Source organism: Phyllostomus discolor, chromosome 8 (assembly GCF_004126475.2).
Source record: "Phyllostomus discolor isolate MPI-MPIP mPhyDis1 chromosome 8, mPhyDis1.pri.v3, whole genome shotgun sequence".
Lineage (NCBI taxonomy): Eukaryota > Metazoa > Chordata > Mammalia > Chiroptera > Phyllostomidae > Phyllostomus > Phyllostomus discolor.
Genome location: NC_040910.2, coordinates 27,591,300 through 27,601,705, shown reverse-complemented (window position 1 = coordinate 27,601,705; position 10,406 = coordinate 27,591,300).

Here is a 10,406-nt window from a genome sequence, read left to right as displayed (position 1 = left end):
CAAGTATAAATCAAAGATAATTTTTTAGGAATAAGAAAGGCGAACAAAGTCACAGAAGTGTTTAGGCAGCTGATGTTCCAGTATGTCGAGCTTCTTGAGCCCAGGGCAAGACTTCTAATATTCCCTGAGCCTCTGTGTTTTCTTGTCTGTTGAATGGGTATCCTAATTCTAACCTCTTGGTGGGTTGGGGGTAGAGAAAGCCTATATAGTGAGCTTGGCAGGACCAGGAACAGGAGCACTATGAAATGCATAGAACGGTTCTTTGAAAATTTAAGTGGACGGTGGGGGATGGGTAGGGCAGGAGGGACTAATGGGGGAAAATGGATACAACTGAAACTGAACAACTAAAATAAAATAAAATATAACTGTTCTTCGAGTGTTAAATGGATAAGTAAGAAACCATTTGAAGGTGATTGATTATCTTAACTCTTATTTATAAATTATTTCTTATTTTCTACCATGAAATTTTAAAATCACATCCTAATGTCTTATCAATTCAAAATTTTGTTGCTATTGTTTGTAATCATTAGTTTAAATGCAGAAATTATTTATTCATTATATCATCATGAGTTAGCCTTGTTGTTTCTGTGTTCCAAGCAAGCATAGATTTTTTAAAATTAAATTTTATCCCACTCCTGCAAGTGAATTGAGCTTTTATGCCACTGCCTATAGTTCATTCATTTGACAAATATTTCTCTAGTAATAAGTGTGTGCCTAGAACTGTTATTCAAGGTGCCTGGAATATAGTAGACATTAACTCAAAGCTCCCATTCCTCATGGGGTTTATGTCATAATGAGGAGACAGACAATTAACAATAACTGTAATAAACAAATAAGTAATATTGTATAGTAGTAGGTGATTATTGCTATGAGAAAAAAAATGAAACAGGGTAAGGGAGATTTAGAGTGGAAAGAGTAATTCTCATTGAGAAAGTGACATTTGACACTGGAAGCAGATTAAGATTTAGCCACACCATTATCTGGGGAAGAGTGTTCCATGCAGAAGGAACAGCCAGGGGGCTGAAAGGGGCTCGTGTGTGGCTGAAGCCAAGTGAGTAAGGAAGGATAATGGTGGGGGTGGGGGGTGGGAGGGGGAGCCAGATGTAGGTTACTAGGACTACCACTTTCTCTCGAAGTGAAATGCAGTAGTTAAGCAACTTGATTTTTAAAAACTGTGTTTCAAGTTTTAACAGGATCAGAGGATTGTTGAGAAGGTACCTTAGGAAGACCAAGGGTAGCAGCGGGGAGACCAGTTTGGAGGTGATTGTTGGTATGAGGGATTTGAGTGGCTCCGACAAGCACTGGGATAGAAGGGTGGTCCGAAGTGTCTGGATATTGGATGCATTCAGAAGGAAAAATCAGGAGAAATTTCTGACACATTTGTATGGGGTGTGGAAAGGAGGTAAGCAAATGATTCTGTTTCACAGAAAATTATTATGGAGGAAAACATTGTATTTTTTTCATTTAAAATCTTGCATACTTTAGTTTTCTCAGAGTATTCTTTCTATTGAATGGCTATATAATGAAACTACATGTGAAATATATGCAACTTTGTTAACATATATTCAAATTAGCACTGGGAGCACGTGAGTTAGCAAGGAAGAGAGGTCTCCACAAGGAGTCTTGGGTGCCTGTGACCTGCCTTCCATGTCCCTCTGCTCTGACCTTTGGGAAGACAGCTATGTTGAGACACTGTCAGTTTATTTCATTGCCATCAACCACAGTTGAAGTGTCATTTCATGATTTCATTAATTGAGATTCTGCTGGCTTTTGACCTTGAAATTTCCAGATCTGTGACTTCTTATTCTTCCTTGATAATCTTTGCCAGGCTGACTTAAAGAAAAATTTCATCTGTCAAGAGAAAATTATTCCCATTTCTTTCATATGTCAAACTCCTGTCATTTGTGCAGGTGTGGCCCATTGTGACTCAGGCTATGAGCTGAGGCATTGATTTTATTGTCACTTTCTTTTCTTTTAACCAAGAGCACACCTCCCTCCACTATTTTATGCGTATGTGTCACAGTGGGCATTGTTACATAATTGCTTTAGTGCAGAATGTGAGCTGTTTTATCCTCTTAGGTTCTACTTGTCAAAGAGATAATTCTGCAACAAAACTTTTTCAATCCCGAAAGGTTTTATTTGACATTCTCATAAATGCTAGAATATTTGAAATACGTATTTGAAATAAATAAATGTATGTTGATTGATTGATTGATTGACTGATTAGTGAGAAGCTAGGTCTCCTTTTCTTAGAGACTCTGTGGACTGTAAAAAAATGGTTAAGGGGGAACTATATGAATCTTTCATATATTTCAGTGAATATAAGTCTATCTCATCCTTTTCCATTGTCTCTATATTTAAAGTTGTTTTTTCGTTGTTGTTGTTCTTCCTGAAGACAATGCAGGTATTTCCTTTGAGAAACATAAAATTAAATTTCAAATACTTCAAGGAAGAATTATTTGTTAGATTCAGCCCATGTTAGTTATTTAATTCACTTGACATGTGTTAAAATTTTATGGGTATCAGAATGAAAAATAAAGTTACTCCCCTTTCCTCACCAGTATAACCATCTCTGGTCTCTACATCTGAGTGTGGCAGTTTCTCCCTCACACAAAATGTTACTCGTAGGAGAAATCCAAATCGTCTCCCATGCCACTGGGTCCGGTTATGTCTGCAGCTCTGTCACCACCAAGTAATCCGAATGAAACAGTTGGCGGGCACTAGATACGCACAGGCCGACAGGAGAAATGGCACTGTGCCTTTCTGAGGTGTCACACTCCCTATTCACTACGTTCTGAGAGCAAGCGATCAACCGTTAGCCTGTTAACACAATTTAGTGTATTTTAAAACCAGATGGCAATTTCTTGAATAGGCCTCATTATGTTATACTTGGCACAACTTGCATAGAATCCATGTTTGTGTGCACCACGGGGCGGGGGGGGGGGGGGGCTGTGCCATAGAACGGCAGTGCTGGGTTGGGTCAGGAGGCTCCAGCTCTACCAGGAACTGGGAAACAATTCATCATTGGGACAGAACATAACTTTTTTTATTAAGGAGATCTCTAATGATGCTAATATATGATTCTGTTGGGTTTGTCAGTAGCAACCTTATTAAGTAAAAATAATATTATTAAGGGAATATACTGTTCTTCAATCTTTCATGACACTAATCTACTTTAAAAAAAACAAGAAGCTTTCTTAGAGAAGTGTTAGGTTTACCAAAAAATTTAGGCGGCAGCAAAGAGATTTCTCATAAACACTCTGTCCCCACGCACATATAGCCTATCAACATAATTTACCAGAATGACTCATTTTTGACCAAGGAGGAACCTACATTGATACATCACAATCACCAAAAGTCCATACTTACATTAGGGTTGACTGTTGGTGCTGTACATTCTATGGGTTTGGATAAAAATATAATGACATTATGATACCATACAGGGTATTTTCGATGTTCTTAAAACCCTCTGGGCCCTGCCCATATACCCCTCTCCTTTCCCATTCCTGGCAACCACTGATTTTTTAAATGTATCCATAGTTTGTTTTTTCTAGAATGTCATATAGTTGGAATAATCTAGTATGTAGCCCTCTCAGATCAGCTTATTTTTCTTTGTAATATGCATTTAAATTTCTCCATGTCTTTTCATAGCTTCATAGCTGATTTCTTTTCAGTGCTGACTAATAATTCCATTGTCTGGATGCATCAGTTTATTTATTCATTCATCTATTTACTTTCAAGTGTTGGCAATCATAAATAAATGTTTAGTCTATAAACATTTTTAAATGTTTATACTATAAAAATCTGTGTGCAGGTTTTGTGTGGGTCTCAGCTTTTCACTCCTTTGGGTAAATATCAAAAAGTGAAATCACTGGGTCATATGTTAAGAAGGTGTTTAGTTTAGTAAGGAACTGCCAACCATATTCCAAAGTGGTGTCCCGTTTGACATTCCCACCAGCAATGAGTGAGGCTTCCTGCTGCTCCACATCCTCACCAGCATTTGGTGTTGTCAGTGCTCTGGATCTTGGCCATTCTAATGGGTCTGTAGTGGTATCTCACGTTGTTTTAATGTGTATTTCCTGATGACATATTATGTGGATCTTCTTCACATGCGTTTTCCTTATCCGTACATCTTTGGTGAGCTGTCTGTTAGAATCTTTGGCTTATTGTTCTAATTGGGTTGTTTCTTTTCCTATTGTTGACTTTTAAGAGTTCTTTGTGTATTTTAGATAACAGTCAACCTTTTGCCAATTGTGTCTTTTGCAAAATTTCTCCCAGTCCATGGATTGTCTTCTAATTCTCTCGATACTGCCTTTCACAGAGCAACGTTTTTAATGTTAATGAAGTCTAGCTTATCATTTTTTTCTTTCATGGACCATGTCTTTGGTGCTGTATGACATAAACCTTTTGATCTTCCCTCATAGACTGGAATGACCATTCAGAGATTCGTGTCTCACTGGTGTGGCCAGGTGTCCTATAAACATGTTCATCATAGTGTCACAGTGACCAAACTCATTGGGTGTAGAAAAATGTACAAGAATAAGTCTTATATGCAGAAAAATAACTTCAGCCAAAACTTTAAATTTCTTGATTTTACTTATACTCAAAAAGTCAAAGAAACATTATGTCATATACAGCAAAATAATTATGTTCATCCTAAAAAGAAAATGTATTAATAATTGCATCCTTGTTTTTAAAAAGTAGAAAAGAAATTGCTGACAAAAAAGAAAAGAAAAGATAATAAAAACTAAGTTCACTATTGACAGAAATACCCAAGAAGACATTCCCTGGAGGAGTGAAGGGATAGTTTATATGACTACAATTTTCCTAAGAGGGTGAAACTATGAAGGGAGAAATCTTCAGGTTATTCTTTTCAGAAGTTTTTAGTTTCACTGTGGAAAGATAAGTGCCATTTTGGTTCTTAGCATTTTTTTTAAAAAGGCAAGTCTTGCTGGTGGTTCCTTTTGGGGCAAGGCAAGGACAGTCATTTTTCCTTCCAAGTCACGTGACCTCCATCCCGGGTTGCATTGGACTGGGCTACACCGGTTCAAGAGTCAATTGTGCTCCTAACTTCCTGTTCAATTACATCATGTTACTAGCTTGAAATCAGTCAAGGTCAGGGAATATTTACACCATAGAAACTGGCAAACACAAGAGAGATGTTGTCAGAGCTTGAAGAGAGAAAATGCCTCTCTTCCTGTTTCAGGCTGAGCCAAGAGAGAAGGCAATCACTACCCCTTTCCCTGTAGGCTTCCTGCTGAAGCCTCACCCACTGCCTCAGGCTCACCCTCCTCCATCCACCTTCTGGGAGTCCTTTCTTATTTAAGTCAGTTTTAAAGCATTCTAATCTGTGAACAAATATCCTTAACACAGTTCGTATGTCATTGTTGTTCAGTTTAATAATTTTCCTTTCTTCGTGGATTTTGTCATTTAAATATTAATTTCCTATGTAGCCAGTAAAAAAAAAAGTCTTGGTTAAGTGCAGTGGCCCTGAAGTCAGATGAGCTGAGCCTGAATTCTGACTTCGCTCACTTACTGTTATATGTCAGATGAGTTTTTATACTTTCCTTGTATCGGTATTTCCAGTTGATTTTTATATGATGGTTAAATAATGAATACATACACAGTACCCAGAACAGTGCCTCACATACAGTGTTAGTTATTATTTGTGCTTTGTACATGTATCACCTATGTACAGATAGGTAATGTTAAATTTCTTAGAAAATCGATTCAAGAAGTTGCAGTGTTTTGAAATTTTGTTTGCAAAGTCATGCTTAAGTCACAGCAAAAGAAATCTATTCTCCTAATTTGCCATTACTTTGGAAGAAAATGTCTAGTGAAGAGTTTAAGTTAGATGAATATTAGTTCTTCAGTACAAATTTAATTAGTCTCACGATGAGCTTCCATTCCCTGCTTTATAAAATGGGACTATTAATATCTAGCTCACAGCACGGCCTGGAGGGCTCCTTCTCAGCATTTTACGAGTCAGGACAAGCGTGGCAAACAATCTTCTCTGGGCAGCTCACGGGGTGAAGAGACAAAGCTTCCACCACCTCTGGGCTCTGAGTATCTTGCCCCACCTGTACGCCACACGCAGCATCCCACGGAGAAACTCTGGCCCAGGAAATCACATGCAGTGTCAGTGAATGCCAGAGTGCCTGGCTCGCTGATGACACCATGTTAGTTCCACTTGGTTAGCTGAAATTAATGAGGCTATACTGTATTTGATGAAAACTCCGGATGATACAGAGGTCTGAATGGTGTCTGCTGTGGATGATTTTTGTCACTGGCTTTCGTTTCAGTGCAAGTCTTTTTCCCCCACTCCTACCATTCACCTTTTACTTTCTGTGAGTGAGGATATTCAATTATCAGGTGTTTGAAATTATGTCAAAATGCTAGTAAAACTAAGCGTGGAGCTCTTTCCTTAGGAAATTATAGAAAGCCAGTGGTGCTAACGAGCAGAAATCACAAGAAACCAAGATACCCCTGTGCTGTTTCCGTTCATTACTCAGGAATGCCGCTCTGGGGCTCTGGGGCTAGTTTCATGCACTCTAAGACAGGCTCTGTCCCTTTTCTGACACTCTTGTAGAGAAAAGACCTTCAGCCCCTTTGTTCTCTAGAACAGACTCCATTCAGTAATTAAATGTCACGTCCCATGTAACAGTCTCACCCTGACATGCTCATGTTGAATTGACAGTCAAGGTCTCCTCTCCCACAGCTCCAGCCGGAAGCCGGCAGTGGGACGGGCTGCCGTCGCCTTCTCGCTTGACTCAGCCTGATGCTTGCATTTTTCCCCTGTGGAGCCCTGGTAGACATCTCCTTTGCCCCCCATGACTAAGAGATGCAGTTTCTAGTTTTCCACTTTTGACTTCTTGCTCAACCCTCGGCTGTACAATTTTGAACGCTCCAGGCATCTTTCTCAGGAGACTTTTCTGCCTCTCCAAGAGACCCTTTAACACATGGTGTCAGAAAACCCCCTTCATCCTTCTCAAGTAGGGCTCGCAGGCCCTTAGGACACACATCACTTCGAACTAGAGTTAGTACCAGGGGAGTTTCTTTCCAAAGCATAACCCCAACTCTGCTGTAGAAAGTCATGCAGGCAGCTTTTGGTGACTGGGATTTTTCAGGCATAAGCCATTGGTTCACCTTGTCCTCAAAGGCAGGGGCCCATAGCCAGTGCTTTCATGGTCAGTGGAAGCCCTCTCACTAGTCTGGAGGTGAACAAACAGCTCTTGTTTCCTCACCATGGCTGTGAGGTGTGATGGGTCTGGGCACGCAGCACATCTCTCTCCAAACAAGGCCTCACTGATCTTCCACCTTTCCAACCACTTCAATTTCAAATGTTTTATATTTTCCGTGAGTGCCTGAAGTGTCACACAAAAGGTTCTGCAACCCGATTTGCATACTCTGCATGGTTGCCTAGTCCCTTGCTTGGGAATGGAAGACTGGTTAAGGGCTGTAATCTTAAATCCACTCCTGAACAAATCAAAATTACTGGTTCTATTTAAGTAATTTAATGATCTAGATGTGTCACTTAGGCACGTGAAATAAACTGGTTTAAAATCAGGAAAACTTACTTTTTATAAAGCATGGCTCATGTAGAAACTCTTCAAAGGCTAATAGTATAATGTTGGGTAAATTCATTAATAGATAAATCATTAGCCCATAGAGTTTTAAATTACTCTAAAGAACAGAATTCCACTATAGATGATGTGACATTGGAAATGATGTTTGCAATTTTAATATGCACGTCTGGAATTCAAGCAACCGTGATAGGATATGAGGGTCCAGATAAATAATTATTCCTGTTACTCTAACCCTGGGAAGTTTGCCAGATTCTAGCTGATTAGGCTGCAGCCAGGACATCCTGGTGCCTTTGTTGCCAAGCAACCATTCCCCTCCCGTTTTTTTCTCTTTCAGAGGTGCAGAATGCAATGTCATTTGGGATTGAAGTCGGCAGATAAGAAATTGAATCTCATTACATCAGCCAGAGCTTGTTTGGCATGGCCACAGCCTGGGCTTTAATGTCAGAAAAATCCAAATTCAAATCCTGACCTTGGAAAATATAATTAACCTCTTTGAGTTTGCTTTAAAATTGAATATTACATTTCTGTCCCATGCCCAAGTCTTTTAAATGGAACTGTTCCACTGACAGTTCACTTCTCAGGAAGGGAGCACTTAAGACATTCTTTGCATGGAGACAATCACCCCTCAGACAGAGATGGGTTGGCATGTGCTCCAGGAGAGACCAAATAGGGGTTTTCCAACAATCCCATAAGAATTCTGGGAAGTCTTTTGCCAAAGGAAGGTGATGGTAGTTAGCAAATTAATTGATTTATTTTTCTTTTGTAAAATGGTTACAGAATGCCTTTTGTACATTGAAAAAACTGTGCCAGGCAATGGAAATGCGATAGTGAAGGTATACATGATCACGCCCTCATGCAGGTTAGAGCCTAATGAATGCAATGACAGTACATGAGTAAATAGAGAACAACATGTTTACAGGCTGTGATTGTTGCTAGGAGGGCAAAAAAATATAGAGGGATAGGGTTTGTTAGAAAATAACCAGGGGAGACCTAACTCAGGTAGTGAGATTAGAACAGTTCTCTTGAAGAAGGGGCAATTAAAATGAGCCCCCAAGGAACCTGCTAAGAAGGGGCCCTGAATTGAGATATGACCTGAGGGCTTTGTGTATTGGGCGGAGTATGGAAAAAACAGCAAGACATGATGAATTTAACTGGCTGAGGGGTTCCCGGGATGGAGTCCCAAGATTTCCCTGTGTGTGTGGTGCTCACGCATCTCCCTGTGGCGATGTAGAGCAAACCAGAGGTAAGTAATCTCGCACTATTATATTTCATTCCAAAGTAACCCGTGTAAAACACCATAGGAGTGTGCTGAGACCCGAGGGCATTTAGCTTATAGTAAAAAACATGTGACTTCAGATTGGAATCCTCAATTCCTTAAGAGTAGTGACTGTTTGCCACTAAATCTCAGTACAGTGCTGGGAACACGCAGCAGATACTCAATAAACACCTGTAAAAACCACTATGGCATAGACAATTGAATGGCCCAGGAACTAAAGGACTGTGCAACAGTGGGCTTTCCATTAAATCCACCCCCAGGTCTTAATTAATTATTGTTTTAAATATTCTCATGAAGCCAGGAGAAAAGGTACCAAGAAAATAATAACTATTGTTGTTATAAAGTCTACTGTACAGACTTCTATAAACACATATCAGTCTCTTCCTCTTAATGCCTTACTTCTCTTCGTGAAAATATTTATTTTTCATTGTTCTTGTCAAAATTATTTATAATAAGCAGCATATGACAGTTTATCATTGTTTGTAAAAGAAGGAAGAAGAATTGCCTGCAGACCATGCCTCTGTCATTAACTTTACGACCTCTAATGCACGGAAGGGAAGTCTCATGACAAATTAGTATGCATGTCATTTGGAGGAGGCAAATAAAACTGTGCAGGCTGCTGCAGCCAATTACTGTGCACAGAGTCCCTCAGCTTCTGGAAAAAGATGGGCTTTTTGCATTGGATGTGGGTAGAATATATTTTTCAAACCTTGGTTGCCTTTTACTTTCTATGACCTAGAGCCCATGTACCTGGAAACTATGTCAGCCCCATCTCACATCCATGCCGCCAGCGTTAACTGGGAATTCACAATCTACTTAAATTTATTCAATGTATAGATCTTTTTCAAATTCTCTTGACAATAACACACTTTAACACTTGTGGTTTAAATTTCAAATGTTTCCCAAAGCAACCCAAGCAAACCCAGATAAATATAGAGTAATAGTAATTGAATAAAAGAAAAACACATATCCTCCTGCTTGCCAAGTGATAAACGTAATGTCACTTTTGTGTGAATGTTTTAGACCTTCCTCTCTTTGCTTATCTGTATGTTCACATATTTCATATTTTTAATATGGTAGGTCATTAATGGGGTTCATCAATAACTTTACCACATTTATCACCATGTAGACAATTATTTTACATTATTTCAATAACCGCATTTATACATAACACACACACACAATACATATATACCAGAATTTAATTTTTTAATTCTCATTTTTTGACAAAGAATAGATTTCCAACTTTTAATCCTTTATAAATTATGGCCATGGTAAATAACATTCTTAACTAAATTTTGAGCATATTTCTGACCATTTCTTCAAGCTACAGAAAAGAAACTTATTAAGATTTTAAACCCTGGCAGGCAGTGGACATTGTCGCTAAGTTCCCTTTGAACACGTGAAACTTTAGGCTCCCGTTCACACACTGCGTGTGACCTAACCTCATTCTGAAGCTAAACCTGGGAGAAGCCATCTCGTTATGTTAAAAATCCAACTGAGATGAAACAATGTGTAATTTTAATTGATAGGCTAATAATTTA